The following is an 18962-nucleotide window of genomic DNA, read 5'->3' as shown; positions in this document are numbered from 1 at the left end:
TAGGTTTTCCTTGTTGGATCAAGTGGCCTCGGAATAATTAAGAAAGGGGGGGGGGGGGTTGAATTAATTATTAATGTGTCTTGACTAATTAAAAAATTATCCTTCTTAATGTTACTAGATTCAACTAGGCTTTTACTACTAAGTTAAGAAAGTAAAGAACAGAAACAATAACTTAAGCAAAAGTAAAAGAGGCAATTAAAAGTACACAACGGAAATTAAAAATTATAGAGAAGAAGACAAACACAAGATTTATACTGGTTCGGCCACAACCCGTGCCTACATCCAGTCCCCAAGCAACCAACGGTTCTTGAGATTTCTTTCAACCTTGTAAAATCCTTTACAAGCCAAAGATCCACAAGGGATGTACCCTCTCTTGTTCTCTTTGAACAACCAAGTGGATGTATCCTCCACTTGAACTGATCCATAAGAGATGTACCCTCTCTTGATCTCAGTATAACAACCCAAGTAGATGTACCCTCTACTTGTGCCACAAAGAATGTACCCTCCAATGTGTTAGGACAAAGAATTCTTAGGCAATTAGTCCCTTGAATTCTTTGTGAGGGGGATACAAAAGATATCTCAGGCGGTTAGTCCTTTGAAATCTTTTGTATAAAGGGAAAGGGAAAAAGATATCTCAGGCGGTTAGTCCCTTGAAATCTTTTGTAAGAAACAGAAGATATCTCAGGCGGTTAGTCCTTTGAAATCTTTTGTCAAGAGGGACAAGGGAAGAAACAAAAGAATTCTCAGGCGGTTAGTCCTTTGAATCTTTTGACAAGAGAAAGAAATGAATGAAGAAGAAGAATAGCACAAGTTTTTGGTCAATGAACTTTTCTTGAAAGAGAAAGTATTTAACAAAAACTCTTAGAAAGATGAAGAGAAATGAATGAAAGAAATCAGTCTTAGTTATATATGAAATTCGTGCCATGGTCACATATTTATAATCATTTGATGACTCAAGTTAAAGTTTGTGACTCTTGATAATTTCTTTAAAACTAGTCACTTAAAAAGTTGTGACTTTTGAAAATATCTTCAAAAACAAGTCACTTTAAGAATCGTGACTTTTGGAAATTTATTTTTCGAAATCAGTCACTGGTAATCGATTACCATTATAGTGTAATCGATTACACATCAAAAGATGCGACTCTTCATGTTTAAATTTGAAAATCAAAACGTTTAGGAACACTGGTAATCGATTGCAAGTATTGTGTAATCGATTACACAAGTTTAAAATTATTTGAAAATGTTTTATCACTAGTTGTGTCTCTTGAAATTTGAAATCTAACATTTTAAAACATTGGTAATCGATTACATGCTCATGGTAATCGATTACAGCTTTGTAAATCAAATGCTGGCTACTAGTCATCGATTATTACCTTCTGGTAATCGATTACCAGAGAGTAAAACTCTTTGGTAAAAGATTTTGTGAAAAATTCTTGTGCTACTCAATGTTTTTGAAAAACCTTTTTAGTACTTATCTTGATTGAGTCTTCTCTTGATTCTTGAATCTTTAGTCTTGAATCTTGATCTTGATTGTTCTTGAATCTTGATTCTTGAAACTTGATTGAATCTTGAAACTTGATTATTCTTGAATGTTGATTCTTTGAAACTTGATTCTTGAAGCTTTTTGACTCCTGATTCTTTGGAACTTGCTTAACTCTTGATTCTTTGGCATCATCAAAATAATCTTGGAAGTCATTGCTTCCACATTCCTTTTTTTGATAATCCTAACCACCCCTAATGACTTAAATTTCTATTTAGTTCATTAATTAATCTCTAACTTTCTTATTGATTCCAAGGTATTTAATATGCTTATTAGTTTCCTTAGTTAGACCTAACTAAATTAATTAGAGTGAGTAAAATTTAATTTTCCTCTTTCCTTATTAATTACTAATTGTTTCCCACATCTAGGTATATTAGTACTCTAAACTTTCATTAATTAGTTCAAATATGTTATTTTTAGCCTAAAGAGTCATTATTTACAAAATTGTCACTAATGAGGGAATTCCATTACTTTGACTCTTCTAAATTGTATTTGACTAACAGTTTGACCAAGGGTTTCTACTTTGAAACCATTTTTTTCCTTAACTCATTACTTAAAATCTAGGTTACTTAGCTATCCAATGATGGTCATATGCCTTTTATTAATTAGTTCACTATAGATAATGCTACTGTATTGCATATCAAAACAAACACAAACTATTTCTACCACAAACTTCCCAATGTAGAAAATTAGGATGTTACACATATTTACAATGTTGAGATGATTTCACTAGTGTTTATCACAAAAATTCGCTTTTTATTGATGATAATACTTTTTCCTTTACCACTGAAGTCCTCTTTTACAAGTTCTTAAATGGAATCCTCAATTATCAAAAGTCCAAACAATTGTAAACAATTCTCATAAGAGTTATCACCATGAAGTCCAAGAAAAACAAATGCTTTAGACAGTTAATAAGGAAATTTAATTGAGAAGTGTTAAACTCAAAAGGAATACAAGACAAAAATGGAAAAGAATAAATAAGAGAAAAAAGAATGTGCAATTTAAAGATGAAAAAATAGCACCAACTATATGAAAATCAATTTTTTTTTTCAAGTACAAGGGCAATGTAGTTTCGAATTTTCAACAACAAATTTCTCTCTTTTTTTTGTTTTATTCTTCAAGAACAAATTTCTTATTTTTTATCTTTATATTTTTTTTTTTGTTTTTTCTTTGCCCTGCTTATCGTTCCAAAAAGAAAGTGGTACTATTTAATATGAAATTGCTAAGATTAACAAATTAATTGTGGAAGATTAAAGAGCAATAATTGCACAATAATAACAATAAATGACATTGGTAAGATGAAAGAATTTGATTGCATAGAATTAAAGAGCAATAATGACAATAATTACAAGATTTTTCACTTTCCAGATTCACAAGGAATGATGAACATGATTTTTTTACTGACAAATACATGAACACTACCAAACTCTAGGATTTGGGCTCTAGATACCACTTGATAGAAAATAGAAATTAACGTGAAGATAAAGACTTGTAACAGTGGCACAGAGTTTAGAGAACATGAAAGTAAGAAATAATTTGAAAAAAGAAAGAAATGTAAATAGCAAAAGGAAAAGATGGCATACACAAAAAATGAAAAGGAAGGCGCCACATTTTAGGAAAGTGATAAGTCGAGCGAGGAATCGCCACAAAGGTATGGAAACCTTTGATAAGATTCAAAGGTGCTCTACTCACACTTACAATGGAGCAAACCTCAAATATTATTCAACTTTGAAAATGAAAAGGATTACATCTCTATGTATAGAGTTTATTCCAAGGGGCTTGTCACACAAGGAGGCTAACCCTAATTTTAAGAAACACAAGCAAAAGGCCAAACAAGATTAAGGACAAAGTTATAATTTAAATTAAATTGAAAAGAACTTAATATATAATTAAAACTTGGGCTCCTAATTAGAATGAAACCAGCCCATTTATTATAGACCTATGTTGGTGCATTATTAGGCTTGACCATGTAATGTGTTGATAACCTCTAAATTCTCCTTCAATCTCTTTGCTTTTACAGTCTTTGGTATTTCCAACCCAATCTTGGGGCTGTCCTTTAGAGTAGAACTTTTCACAAGTTCTTTTAGTCAAATTAAGGGATTTTTTCTCTCAGGTCTTTTTTCTCTTCTTGGAGGCCTTCCTTGATCTCTATCAGTATAGTTATTAAGAAAGGTGATTCCTTAATTGATACAAATTTGTTGTGTCGTATAGAAAGTATCTTCTAATGTTGAGTGGTGCAATCAATCATGTTCCATAAAACATCTATTCAAATATGTCAACAAAGGTAATGATCATATTACAATGACCTTTTATAACAATGCAGTGGATCAAACTCAATCTGAATGTGTTGATGAAATCAAGTTGTATTATGACTTAGATATTTGCCTTTGTCTGAGGCGACATGGAAAATATCTTTCTTTGATATTAGTTTTAGGAAACTTCAGTTAAGATATTGCCTTTTCACTTTCTAGATGTATAAGTTGTTACCTATTTTGATCATGATACAACTGATCATGTTCCTACCCAAGAAGACATTCATAACTTACTTTTTGAATGGATGGATGGATGCCAATAGAAAATTCCCTAAATCAAATTAACTTACATATAGTCAATTTCCTTCAAAGTTTGTGAGGAAGCAACATAATCATGTGTGAAATCCATGAAAGCAAGGTTTTACAATTGGAAGGCTACAATTTATTCACCCAAGAAGTGGTGAAATCTGTGACTTAAAGAATTTGTTGAATTATTTTAAAGGTCCAAAATCTTTTGCAGAAATAAGGACAATTAACAATGTCACTTATCCAACATCTAAAGATGCTATCTATGCAATGGTTCTAATAGATGATGAAAAAGAGTATATTGATGCTATTATAGAAGCAAGTCATTGAGCTACGAGAAGTTTTTTAAGGAAGTTATTTACAACTTTTTTTTGTCAAATTAGTTGGCATGTGATAATGACCGTCGAATCATTCAAAAACAAATAAAACTAGGAAATTCTGTAGCACATGATTAACCTAGGTAGAACTCAGAAATATGATTCAATATGGTTCCTACATTCATTAACTTATAAACAGAAAGGTGGGGAATTTCATTGAACAAGTTGTAGGCTATTGTAAAAGAATGCGAAAATACACAAAACAAAATTGAAGAAACAAAACAGAACAAGAACATAACACAAATCAAGATTATAAGCATCAATCAAATTCACCAAACCAATGCAAATAAAATTATCATAGTTACTATGAATGATGTTCAGTGTGAAAGTTCACTCAAATGCATTAGAGAATGTTCAATCGAATCAAATCTCTAAATTGTTTGAAATCACAAATTAGAATGGACAATCCATCCGAACAATCTATGATTAATTTTCAAAATTAGGAAATTAATCCATAACCTAATCCATTTTCAATCCTAAACATAATCACAATCATGAAAAAAGAAAATAGGATCGAAGAGAAAGAAGAGCATTCACAAAGAGTAGAAAAAACCAAACTAGAACTCAAATTCAGCTTCACTTGAGTGGATCCTTGGATTGATTAATTGTTTAGCCCTCCATGATCATCACCTATGGAGAAACCATGAAATTTGTGTAAGAAAATGGTGGAACATAAGTGAAAAGATGAAGAAGAATGAAGAACAATTGAGAGAAAAAAAGAGAAAAGAGAAAACTTGCACAAGTTTGTACAAAAAATGAAGTTCTAGTGTAGTTCTTTATCCAAAATGAAGTTCAGTCACTAAATAACTAACTAACACCAATATATAGCGTGTTACTAACTATCTAACTAACAAACTAACTAAAATAATTACACAAAATAAAAGCCCAAACTCACAGCCCAATTATTCAAGTGCAGAGGCTTTGATTTCCAAGCTCAATTTGACCCTCGAAATGGTAGAATTAGTCAAAGCTTATTTGTAACAAAATTGAATATCCTTTTCTTATGTTTCCATGAACTACTCACATGTTCCATTTGTAGTTCTGTAGGCCTTGCAAAAGACAGATAGGTCAAGTAAGCACAAAATCTAAAATTTAGCTACAATTCTCAATTAAGCTCAATCATTTGCCTTAGACCAAAACTGAGTTAAGGTGAGAAAACAAGGATCAAAGAGATTTCAATTGAGCTAAGAAGAATAGAAAAATATTAAACTACAAATGTTTAATCAGCATGGCCAAAACATGTTTGAAATAATACCTAGGAATATTTAAGTGATGGCATTTTACAAGCAGTAAGTACTTCAATTTCCAGGTGATTAATTTCATCCTTTTTCATTTACTAAATGTTACTTACTATCAGGATTGTATTAAAAATATTTTCTTAATGAAATTTAAAAATTAAATATTATAATGGCTTCATTAATGTCCTATGTTTTCTTATGTTATGGTAGACTTGATTTTTACAGAAAAAGAATTGAAAAGTTTTACTCAAACATAAATAAAAAGATTGTTGTAGAACAAAACAAGAGTTTGAGTGATTTTGAATGTATGCTTAGGGCATATATGACATTGATTTTGGAATCTCCAAAATAGACTCATTTATGATGAGCTTAATTATGAATGAGAAAGTATAGAAAAAAAACATAGATTTTTGACTTCTACAATGACTTTTAAACAAAAGTAAATATATGACACAATCATGTTAAATGTTAATCAAAATCTTGGTAGACTTTTCTTCTTGTATGGATACAAGAGAATAAGAAATTTTTTTATTTGGAGAGCGATTTTTTGCAACAATTAGATGGTAGGGGATAAATTGTTCTAATTGTTTCCTTAAGTGGAATAACAAGATTGTTGATTACAGGTGGTATGACAACTAATTCAAGATTTTTCATTCCAATATATGTTGATGAAGATTCTACTTGTAATATCAAGAAAGATAGTCCTTTAGCAAAATTAATAATCAAGTCAAAGCTTATCATATGGGATGAAGCTTAGACAACTCATAAGCATTACTTTGAAGTTATTCACAAGACTTCTAGAGATATCCTTCGATTCATTAAGGTTGAAAGTTTGAATCTTCCTTTTAGGAAAATACTTCTTGTCATTCCAAAGGGTTCAAGACAAGAAGTTATTTATGCTAGCATTAATTCATCACAATGGCAATTTTGTATACCCTTAACATTGATGAAAAATATGAGGCTCCAAATTGGGTCTTCATCATTTGATGTTAATGAGATGAAGGATTTCTCAAATTGAATACTAAGTATTGGAGATGGAAGTATTAAGGAAAGAAATGGTAGGGAGATTGACATTCAAAAACTAGATGATATGCTAATAATGAATTCAAGTGACTCTATTGCTTTTATTATTGATAGCACTTATACATTATTGCTGGAGAATGTGATTATCTTTCATTTTTTTTTTCAACATAGGGAAATTTTAGCACCTACAAATGATATTGTATCGACAAATTGAATAATTATATGTTGTCATTGATTCTTGGTGATGTTATAGCTTTCTTAAGTTATGATATTAAATCATGGACTTGGGTACACTAAAAAATTAAATTACTCACTTATTCTTATGCTGAATGGATTAATTTTTCGAAGTCATGTATAAGGAGTTTGGAGGGGTAATGCATCTTGACATAGAGTTAAGGATAAATGTGTTATGGTGATTGCTATTTCCTATTTAAATCATGAACATGGGAAACTTTATTGGAAAGAGGTGTTCGTTGTATTAGCCAAAGTGATTTTCATTGGATAATCGTCTTTTATGGACTTGGCTTCTATTTAGTGGGCCCTGGGTTACTCTCATGCACACTATATGTTAACTATTTTAGTTTATGCATGTCTTGTATCCTTAGTGGGAGCATTCCTTATGCAACCTCCATGTTTATTTCTATCAATATATTATTTGGAATACAAAAAAAAAAAGTTATGATAGTCATTGCTCAATGAATAAAAATATTGATAGGCCAAATAATCACACTCTTGAGTTTCTAAAGAATATTATTACTTTCTTCAGACTTCTAAACCATGAGTTAAATATCAAGTGTTCCAATAATGTTGTTGACAAATATTGATCAATCTTTAGGTTTATGCAATGATACTCGAGTTATAATTACCCAAACGGGTAGTTATGTACATGAAGCAAATGTCATATCCGGAAGTAACATTGGGAAAAAGGTTTACATTCTTAGATTGCCATTGACTCTATCTGATCATAGAATTCCTTTCAAATTTTAACGTAAACAATTTCATGTTGTTGTTTCTTTTGCAATGACTATAAATGAGAGTCAAGGAAAATCTCTCAAACATGTTGGCATTTATCTTCCGCTACCTATTTTTTCAAAAGGACAATTATATTATATGTTGCTATTTCAAGGGTTACTTCACCTGTTGGTTTGTCAATACTAATAACATATAAGGAAGGACAAGTATGAAGTGACAAAAATACCACAAGAAGGGGGTTGAATTGGAATTTTGAAAATTTTATAATCTTTCTTTTAAAATAAAGGCTTTTAAAGATTGTTAAGAATAGATGAGTTCATAATGAATTTTTTTTAGCTTAGAATGGAAATTCAAGTAACTCAGAATGAAAATGCAACAATTCTGAAAAAATAACTCTTTTGCAGTTTAAGACTTTTGTTTCAAAGATAGTTGCTTAATAAAATCTTTTGGTAAAACAATGTTTGGTTCTGTTGTTAAGTTTGGTAAGATAACAAATTTAATGATTTGGTCAAAAATAGTTTTCAGATTTGTCCAAAGCAAAGGAAAGGAAAGGAAAATGAAAGAGTGCACAAAGGATTTTTATATTGATTCACCCCAATCTTGGGCTAGGCCTAGTCTTCACCCTTAAAGATGAGATTTCACTAACACAACCAATTCACAACTAGACTAGCAAACTAATGGATTTCAATAACCTATTAGTTCCTCATTGGACTTCAAACCTAGCCTCTGCTAGACCAACTACACCACTAGATTTATCTTCTTCCAGCTACTACTGGACTTTATAGAAAATGGGTCTGTGATTCAACTGTGCAGATAATAGTTTTTCTTCTCACAAGAAAGATTCCACTTAGAAACTTAATCTCACACTTCGATCTAAGATTATTACAAGCTTTGAAAGCATAATACATAAGTGGGTCACTTTCACAGAGAGGGTTGAAGATAAAACACAAATTTCTCACTAAGAGATCTAGCACAATGTATTACAGATTTGCAATGTTTCAACTTATTTTTCATAGCCTTCGAAATTGCCTCATAATGCACTCAAGCACTACTAGAAAAATGCAATTTAGCAACCAAAATTAGTGACCGAAAATTTTCGGTCTCTGTTAGCGACCGAATTCGCGACTACACAGTTAATGTTGCAATTCGCGACTGAATTTGCGACCGAAATTACTCATGATGTTTAACTTGGATCAGCGACTAAATTAGCGACCGAAATGAAAGGTCGCTGAAAGCTTCGGTGGCTATTTCAGTTGCTGAATATGTTAAAAAATAAAATTACTTTAGCCACCGAAGTAGCGACCGATATGTAGTTGAAGATAGCAACCGAAGATGTTTCAGTCGCTATATGATGATTATAGCGACCGAAACGAATTCGGTCGCTATGCATATTTCTATTTTGAAATTAGCGACCGAATTAGTGATTGAAATTTCTTTATTCAATATAAGTGAAGTAAAAAAATATTGTATTTATTATAAATTGTAATAAATATATAATATACTTAAATATATTTTATACTAGAAAAATATTGAAATTAGTATATTAGTAATATTTTTCAATTAAGAAAATAATATTTACATTATTTTATTAAGATAAATAAGGCATGCTTATCATTAGTCTTTTAATTTGTGTTTTTTACAAAATAAATATTTAAAAATGATAATAGATACCCTTTATATTCTGAAAATATATGATAATGAAAATTTATAAAATTAGCTAATTCAAAATAAAAGATATAAGTGTAACACGAGAATTATTCAATAAGTTTAAATATGACATAAGTAAAATTTATGCATTGATGAAGACCCAATTTGACTTTAGTACAACATGTGCATTGAGCAAGGCCCAATAAGATGCAATGCATAACATATGCATTCACTAAAATCCCAAATTTACTTTGATCTAAGGCTTAATTGCAAAATATGTCCCCCTATTTTACCTATAATTTCACCAAATTAGTCCTCCTATTTTTTAATTCTCATTTGAGTCACTGATTTTAACTAGTGGTGGATAACTAGGCTCGGGTTCATGAATTAGATAGCAGGGCCTGTGGTTCGCACAAGCCACAAACCATTTTTTTTATAAAATTCATGGCTATGCAAGATTTTGGGTCCGTCCAGCATAATCCGCAAGCTATGTGGGTTTGGACGACGTGGTTCATGGGTTGACCCGCAAACCCACAACTATTAACCAAGGCCAACTCAAACCAAATTAATCCTAAAAGCCTAATCCAAAATTTCTTTTGATTTATGTTCAAAATTGATTTAGTTGTGGTAAAATTTTTGTAATTGAGTATTTGTTAGAGATTTATTAAGATTTTTTTAAAAAAATATATAATTGAGTGTAATTATTTTAGGAGAAAAAACTATATTTATTTTCAAATTTAAGTGTTTATTTAAAAACTAGGCTTGCGAGGCGGGTGCGGACTAATGTATTAAGTTTGTGTAAGAGTGCGGATACCATTGTGGGCTTATGTCGGGCGAGACGACCTGCTTACCCACACCTAATTTTAACCGTTGATGGTTAAATTTCAAACATTGATTATAATAAAAAGTTGACTAACATTTTCTTAAAAAAAAATAAAAACTTTAAAAATGCTTGAGGACAGACAAGAACCATGATGTTTAGAATGGGAAACACACTCTTTTATGACGACATCTAAGTGCTCATTTGAATATTTGATACAAAATATAATATTAATATAAATTTTATGCAAAAATAGTTGAAATTCAATTTTTGTATTTATTATATTTTTATAATCTTATATATTATCTTTTAAAATATAACATATAAGATTAAATTCTATTTCCACATAAATTAGAATATGTATATTTATATAAGTTTTTTTCATTTTATATATTAATTTATCTTTTAAAATAATATTTCTGATTTAGTGACAACATTTTTTTATCTATATTAAGAAATTCATGTTATTTATTGTAATATAAATAAAAATAATTTCAATAAATTACACAAATAAATATTTTAAAAATAGAAAATATTCTCATTTTATTTAAGTACATTTATTTACTATATAATTTAATTCTTTTAAAAAATAACCACTTGATTACATAAATTCAAATATAAATAAAAAATACTGTTCTAATAAATAATAAAAATAACTTAATCTTAATATATGTAAAAAAAATACTATTCACATAAATTAGAATAGGTATATTTATATAAGTTTTTTTTATTTTATATATTATATTTATCTTTTAAAACAATGTTTTTGATTTAGTGACAATATTTTTTTTTATCTATATTAAGAAATTCATGTTTTTTATTATAACATAGATAGAAATAGTGGCAATAAATTACATAAATAAATATTTTAAAAATAGAAAATTTTCTCATTTTATTTAAGTACATTTATTTACTATATAATTTAATTCTTTAAAAAAATTAACCACTTGATTAAGTAAAGTTAAATATAAATAAAAAAAATACTATTTTAATAAATAATAAAAATATCTTAATCTTAATATATGTAAAAAAATAATATTCACATATATTAGAATATGTATATTTATATAAGTTTTTTATTTTATATATTATATTTATCTTTTATAATAATATTTCTAATTTGGTGATAATATTTTTTATTTATATTAAGAAATTCATGTTATTTATTGTAAATAGATAAAAATACAGTCAACATATTACATAAATAAATATTTTAAAAAAAATATTTGATGAAGAAAGGGAAAATGAAGCGTTAATGAAAGAGAAATATTTGGCAATCATGAATAAGATCCAACGCCTTCTATTTAGCGTTCACCCTCCAAAGCCAAACCCTATTTCTCTTTCTTCCCTGTTTGGTTCTAGCGAGCACATTGAGGAGAGGAGCTAAGAGAAAGACAAAGCAGGGTCAAGAAGCCAAACACGATGCACCCGAAGATAACAAGCCCAAAGCTCAGCCTCGGGCTAAACAAGCCAAGACCTCCAAGCCTTAATCCGAACCAGAGTACTTCGAAGACAAGCGCAACTTGGTTAGTTTAATTAACACTTAACCATGGCTATTCAGTTTTTTTTTTATTTCAATTCGAACCTTAGAAAGAAAAGGATATAAAAAATGATGAAAAGAAAAAAAAATAAAAGAAAGAAAAGAAGAAAAAGGAAGGAAGAAAGAACACTAGAAGAAAAAGAAATAAAAAAGAAGTTAAACGTGAAAAAAAGCAACTTATCACTCTTAAAAAAGAAAACAAAGAAAGAAACAAAAAAAAGAGAAGAGAAAGTTTAAATATAATAATAATAATAATAATAATAATAATAATAATAAAGAGAGAAGAAAAAAAAAGATAAAAAGGAAAAAAGGAAAAAAAACAGAGAAAAGAAAAGAAAAGAGAAAAAAGGAAGGAAAAAAAGAACATAAAAAATGATGAAAAGAAAAAAAAGAAAAGAAGAAATAGAAAAGAAGAAAGAACAGTAGAAGAAAAAGAACTAAAAAAAACTAAACGTGAAAAAAAAAGAAAGTTTAAATATAATAATAATAATAATAATAATAATAATAATAATAATAATAAAGAGAGAAGAAAAAAAGAGATAAAAAAGAAAAGAGAAAAAAAAGAAGAAAAAAAAAGAACATAAAAATGATGAAAAGAAAAAAAAAGAAGAAAAAGGAAAGAAGAAAGAACACTAGAAGAAAAAGAACTAAAAAAACTAAACGTGAAAAAAAGAAAGTTTAAATATAATAATAATAATAATAATAATAATAAAAATAAAGAGAGAAGAAAAAAAAGAGATAAAAAAAGAAAAGAGAAAAAAAAAAGAGAAAAGAGAAAAAAAGAACATAAAAAATGATGAAAAGAAAAAAAATAAAAGAAGAAAGAACGGTAGAAGAAAAAGAACTAAAAAATACTAAACGTGAAAAAAAAGAAAAGAGAAAAGAAAAGAAAAGAGAAAAAAAGAAGAAAAAAAAGAACATAAAAAATGATGAAAAGAAAAAAAAAAGAAGAAAGAGGAAAGAAGAAAGAACAGTAGAAGAAAAAAAACTAAAAAAGACTAAACGTGAAAAAAAAGAAAGTTTAAATATAATAATAATAGTAATAATAATAATAAAGAGAAAAGAAAAAAAGAGAGATAAAAAAGATAAGAAAAAACACAGAGAAAACTAAAGAAAAGAAAAAGAAAAGGACGTCAAAAATGATGAAAAAAAAATAAAAGAAAGAAAAAGGAAAGAAAACGTGAAAAAGAAAAAGAAAAAACAAAACAATGAAACATGCAAAAAATGTGAAAAGTAACCGTGTAGTGCTTTTTGAAAGAAAGAGAGTAAATGTATAGTGCTTTTTGAAAGAAAGACAAGAAAGAGTAAAGGTTACGGTGGTGCAGTGCTTTTAGAAAGAAAGAAAAGAATGAGAGTAAAGGTTATCAGTTCTTGCGCTTCCTAGGGTTTCATCTTTTAAATTTCATCTACATTGCAGTGCACGCTATACCTTCCTCTCTTCTGGTATGGAGCTCTTACATAGTAAGTTATTTCATCTTTTTTTTTGCTTATTCTGTTTTGGGTTTTGAGTTCCTTATTTTTTTTAACACTTTTGCTTCGATTTGGATATAATTAGAACAATTTATGCTAACTGAAATATTGCTATTGTATGTTGAAATATATTTTTTTTATGGAATTTCTTTGCTCTGAGTTTTGCGTTGCCAGACCTAGGTTTGTGGAACTTCAATTTTTTTTGCTGGTTGTGTGTTTTGTAGTAGGGATAAGTGATGAAGAACCCCTCAAATTGCCTCTATGAAACCATATTTTAGAATTAGTCATCCTTATCTCAGACAAACTCATGTTTGTGGTAGATGAAGTGCCAAGAACAGTCTTGTCCGTGATGATTGACACATTTCCGGCACTCAAAACACTTCACATGTTTTAGAACAGTATGATGTGACTTTCTCTAAGAAAAAAATTCATTCATGAACCCCAGTTTAAGTTGCTTGAACATTAGACCAATGCAGGACTACAAATAAAATTAGGATTATATAAATATAAATACATGTTAGAAAAAATTAGGATAATTGGCTAACAAAAAGAATAAATAGAAAGGTTTATCGATAGATAACATCAAGTATTATGATTTTCAATGAAAGTTTTATTGGCAATGGTCTTAAGGGTAATATAATTAACAAAATTACTTGATGTTCAGAAATAATATCGTGACATGTGCATAAATCAATGTCTAGAGTGGGGAAAAGACTAAAAATACTAACATTTCCTTAATGTTCAGAAATAATATCCTGGCATTCCTTATATATTAAATTGGCACGGAGTATATGTTTGGTTGTGAAATGATATCAATTCACAATGTTCCTAATTGTTAGAGAAAACACCTTGAAAATAATTCTTTTAAATAGTTATTGATTATAATTTGTGGGTTGATCTGTCCAAATAAAATTTTTCATACAAAATAAATGCAAAAATTTTAGACAAATTATTGCTGATAAATTTGAGTGCGATAATTAATAAAAGATTATCAAAATTTAATGAATATCCAGGTTAATCACTATCTAAGTTAAATAGAGTCTCCTAGTAAAAAGAAAAAGGAAGTATAGCACTCTAGCTCCATTAGTTGAGTAACACGTGAATTGTTGTAAATTTTTTCTATTTGTCTTCTATTCTTGTGATAAAAAAAAAGACTCTTAAAATTTAAGTTCTTTATTTATTTACCTTATAATTAAAATAATGTTTCGAGTGAATTTTTAACTACTAATATATTAAAAATATTAAGGGTGTTAATTTTTTTTTTTGGTTGAAATAAGGACGTTAATTCTAAACTGACGGATTAAAAACATAAAGAATGAAATTAAACTTTTTAAAGTATAAGAAATTAAACTGAATCTTTTTCATTCTACAATCAATCAAACTGATTCTAATTGAAAAGAAAGGATTAAAGTATAATTTAACCTTTTACGAATTAAAATAATATTTTATAATATTTTTTATGGAAACATTTTATAATATATATGTAATATATATATTTTTTTATTTTTGTGATTTTGTCTCACGAGGCGCTTTCTTTATTTTCATTTCACCATTCCTTTCAAGGTAAAGAACTCTTCAAATATACATTTATTTATTTTTCCATGAATTTTACTTGTATTATTTCTTCTGGGTATTTCTCATCCTCATTGGCTAATTAATATATTCTCTTTTTCACCGACCAAAAAAAAATTGTCTACTTCGATCATGTGAGACAAATGGCATTTTTATTGTAGCCATCTGGTAGCCACCATCTATAAGACCCACGTCACATTGGGAACTAAATGGTGTCAATTTAAAATACTATGGAAAACTCAAGGGAAAACATCATTTTAGTCCTTAGAAATATATATATTATCACATTAATCTTTCAAAATAAGAAAATTTATATATAAAAAATCTCTCAAAGTACAACTATTAATTTCTTTTGAGGAGAGATCAAAATAGTATAACTCTAAAAAAATCATTTATTTATTTTCTTAAAATATAATAATTGTAATGAATAATCAATCTTAATTAATAGATTTAAAAAAATAATGATTAAGATGAAGAATAAATCTTTTAAAATTTTTCTTAAAATAACTCGATCCCTTTTGCTTACTTTTTAGTCCAAATAAAAAAAATCATATAACTTAAATGATAATATTAACATTTGTTTAATAATCTCTTTGACATGTTACATACTTAATTTAAATTTTATAGTTAATTTTTCAGAAAGTTAATTGAGTTTGGGTCAATGTTCAAATTGATTACACCAAAATGGGTCTCGTAGTAATAATAGGTGTAAGAAAAAAAAATGAAAGTTGTATATAGAGAATCTACTTTTACTTTTATTTATTACAGTGGGAAAATTGAAATAAGTAGAATTAATAATCATATCTGAGACGTAGGATTTCTCAGTATATATTTGGGGCTCTTACACAATAGTGCTAATTAATTAAGTGTTGTGTTTTTGAACTTTGAACAATTTTAGTGCAGGATGGTTTGATGTGTACATGGGATTGCAAACAACCGAGGAAATAGCACAGTAGAGGAACTAGCTATAGTGGTCGACACATCTCATTGGACCCCTCTCTTGGTTTGTCTTTTTTGTTCATGTTTAAATTGTTGCAGTGTATGTTATAATATTGATACAATAAATTACTTAATTAAATATATTTAAATTTAAGTGAAAGATAATTCAATAGATAATTTAAAATTAATCATTCTTTTCTATTTTATATTTTTTTACGCTCACAATTAAATGTAAGAAAATTTATAATTACTTTATTTGAACTAAGCTCTGAACAATAGTTTTATTTTTCTCCACTAGTATAGTACTACTATAATTAATTAATTTCACATAATAGACACAATTTTATTAATTTTGTGCAGGAGTTTTTTCTTCATTGTCTAATTATACCTACATTGAGGTACTTGTAATACACAATATCCATGTTCCATCATCAACCTTACTTTATCTAAAGTTTCAAATCAATCATAGTAAATAAAACATTAAGTTGACTGTTTCAACTTCCACACAAACACTATAATAGTATGTCTTTTGTGTGTTTGCATGAACACACTCCATTGAATACTATCGAATCATTTCATTTGATGATAATATTTTCTTACTTCTTGACGTTTCTTGATGGAGATTTGTTGTTGGTAGTTTGTATCAATGGAGATTCCTGAGAATCAAAGGTGGATGTAATAGATGTTGGATGGTAATAAACGTTGGACAAATGAGTTTAGAGAAGGAGTGTTTGAATTTGTACAATTTGTTACTAGTCAGGACATGTTTCAAATGCAAGAAGAACAAACAAGGTGTCCTTGCAAGAAATGCAAATGTAAAGTTTTCAAGTTTGTGGATGATGTGATGAGGGATCTTTATGAGGAAGGGTTCATGCCAAATTATTATTGGTGGACAAACCACGGTGAAGAGTTACCACAATTTCCTCCCATAGTGTTGCAAGGTTCCTACTACGAAAGTGGTAGGCAAAGGAAAGAATTGAATCCTTATGAGCAAATGATCATGGATCATGCTGGACCATCAATTGGCCAATACATAGAACAACAGGGTGTAATTGAGACAAAATGCATGGAGGAGAATCCTAATCCTGAAGCTCAAAAGTTCTTTGATATGCTTGCAACTGCTCAAGCACCATTGTGGAAAGGATGCGAGCATCATTCAGAATTGTCAGCTTCTTTGGCCTGTCTTAGATTGAAATCTGATTATAATATGTCAGAAGGGTGTTTTAATTGTATTGTTCAACTTATGGGTGACACCATGCCAAAAAACAATACTATGGTTAGTAATTTTTATCAAGCTAAAAGGTCAGTGCAGAAATTGGGTCTCGGTTGTTTGAAAATTGATTGTAGCCCGAACGGATGCATGTTGTATTACAAAGAAAATTCAGATAAGAGTATAACCAATTGCTTTTTTTGTAAAAGTGATCGGTATTTGACGGTTAATAGGAGAGGGATTGAAAAGAAGTTTTCTGTTAAAAAAATGTGGCACTTTCCACTCATTCCAAGACTAAAAAGATTGTACTCTTTAATGGCCACTGCATCTCACATGAGATGGCATAGTGAAAATCAGAGGGACCCGAATGTCATGTGTCATCCATCTGATGGTGAAGCGTGGAAACATTTTGATAGAATGCATCCAGAATTTAGTCAGGACCCTAGGAATGTCAGATTGGGATTATGTTTAGATGGATTTAGTCCTTTTGGTCAATTTGGGAAGACTTACTCTTGTTGGCCGATTATCTTAACTCCATACAATCTTCCTCCTGGTAGGTGCATGAAGAGAGAATTTATGTTTTTAACTGTCTTAATTCCAGGTCCATCAGATCCAAGGCACAAGATTGATGTGTACTTGCAACCACTCATAGATGACTTATGCACCTTATGGAATGATGGCATACCAACTTTTGATGTGTCATTGAAGCAAAATTTTTTGATGAAGGCTACTTTGATGTGGAAAATCAATGACTTCCCAGCTTATGGGATGTTGTCAGGTTGGACAACTGCTGGTAGACTTGGTTGTCCCATATGTATGGAACGATCAAAGGCATTCACAACTTTAAATTTTCACAAGGTTTGTTATTTTGATTGTCATCGCCAATTTCTTCCGCTTAATCATGCATATAGGAGGAATAAAAAGTCATTCAAGAAGGGTCGCGTTGAGACCTCACCCCCTCCTCCACGTTTGTCTAGTCTTGATGTTTGGAATAGAGTTGCACATTTATCGCTCTGCCTTGAGTCGCAAGAAGAAAAAGATTTTCCTAGTTATGATGTTGAACATAATTGGAAAAACAAAGTATATTTTGGTTGTTACCATATTGGAAAACCTAGCTTCTGCGTCATAACATTGATGTCATGCACACAGAAAGAAATGTGTTTATGAATGTCTTTAACATTGTGATGGACATCAATGGCAAAAGCAAGGATACACACAATGCTCGAATGGATTTAGCAGAAATATGTAATCGGAAGGAGCTTGAGCTGGTAGATGTTGGTCGTGGAAAGTTCTTTAAACCAAAGGCAGCTTATGCAATGACCAAATCCCAGAGACTCGCTGTTCTTAAATAGGTCAAAGAACTAAAGTTACCAGATGGCTATGCCTCCAATTTAGGTCGATGTGTGGATCTTAACAAGGGAAAAATTCATGGAATGAAAAGTCATGATTGTCATGTTTTCATGCAACGGTTGCTTCCAATTGCATTTGACTCATTACCAAAATCTATTTGGAAGCCACTTGTTGAACTTAGCCAATTTTTTAGAGAACTAACTTCGACAACTTTAAATGTTGAGCAACTAAGAATTATGGAAAATAACATACATGTGTTGTTGTGTAAGTTAGAACAAATATTCCCTCCAAGCTTCTTTGATTCAATGGAGCATCTTCCAGTTCATTTACCTTATGAGGCAAGACTTGGTGGTCCAGTCCAATATCATTGGATGTATCCTTTTGAGAGGTATAAAATGAGTAATCATTTATACACCATTGTATTATATACATATAGTCATTTAAAAAAAAATAATTATTCATATTAATTTTAGGTTTTTACACTCCCTCAAAAATAAAGTCAAGAATAAAGCTAGAGTTGAGGGATCGATTTGTGAAGCGTACTTAGTGGAGGAGACATCTACCTTTGCCTCGTTTTACTATCCTGATCAAATTGCAACAAGAAGGACTAGGATGCCTCGAAATGTTGATGTAGATGAAGGTTCTTCATCTTCTCCTCCTATATCAATTTTCAATTATCCAGGAAGAGCGAGTGATAAATCCCAAA

Source organism: Glycine max, chromosome 4 (assembly GCF_000004515.6).
Source record: "Glycine max cultivar Williams 82 chromosome 4, Glycine_max_v4.0, whole genome shotgun sequence".
NCBI classification, from domain to species: domain Eukaryota; kingdom Viridiplantae; phylum Streptophyta; class Magnoliopsida; order Fabales; family Fabaceae; genus Glycine; species Glycine max.
This window is presented reverse-complemented; position numbering follows the sequence as displayed.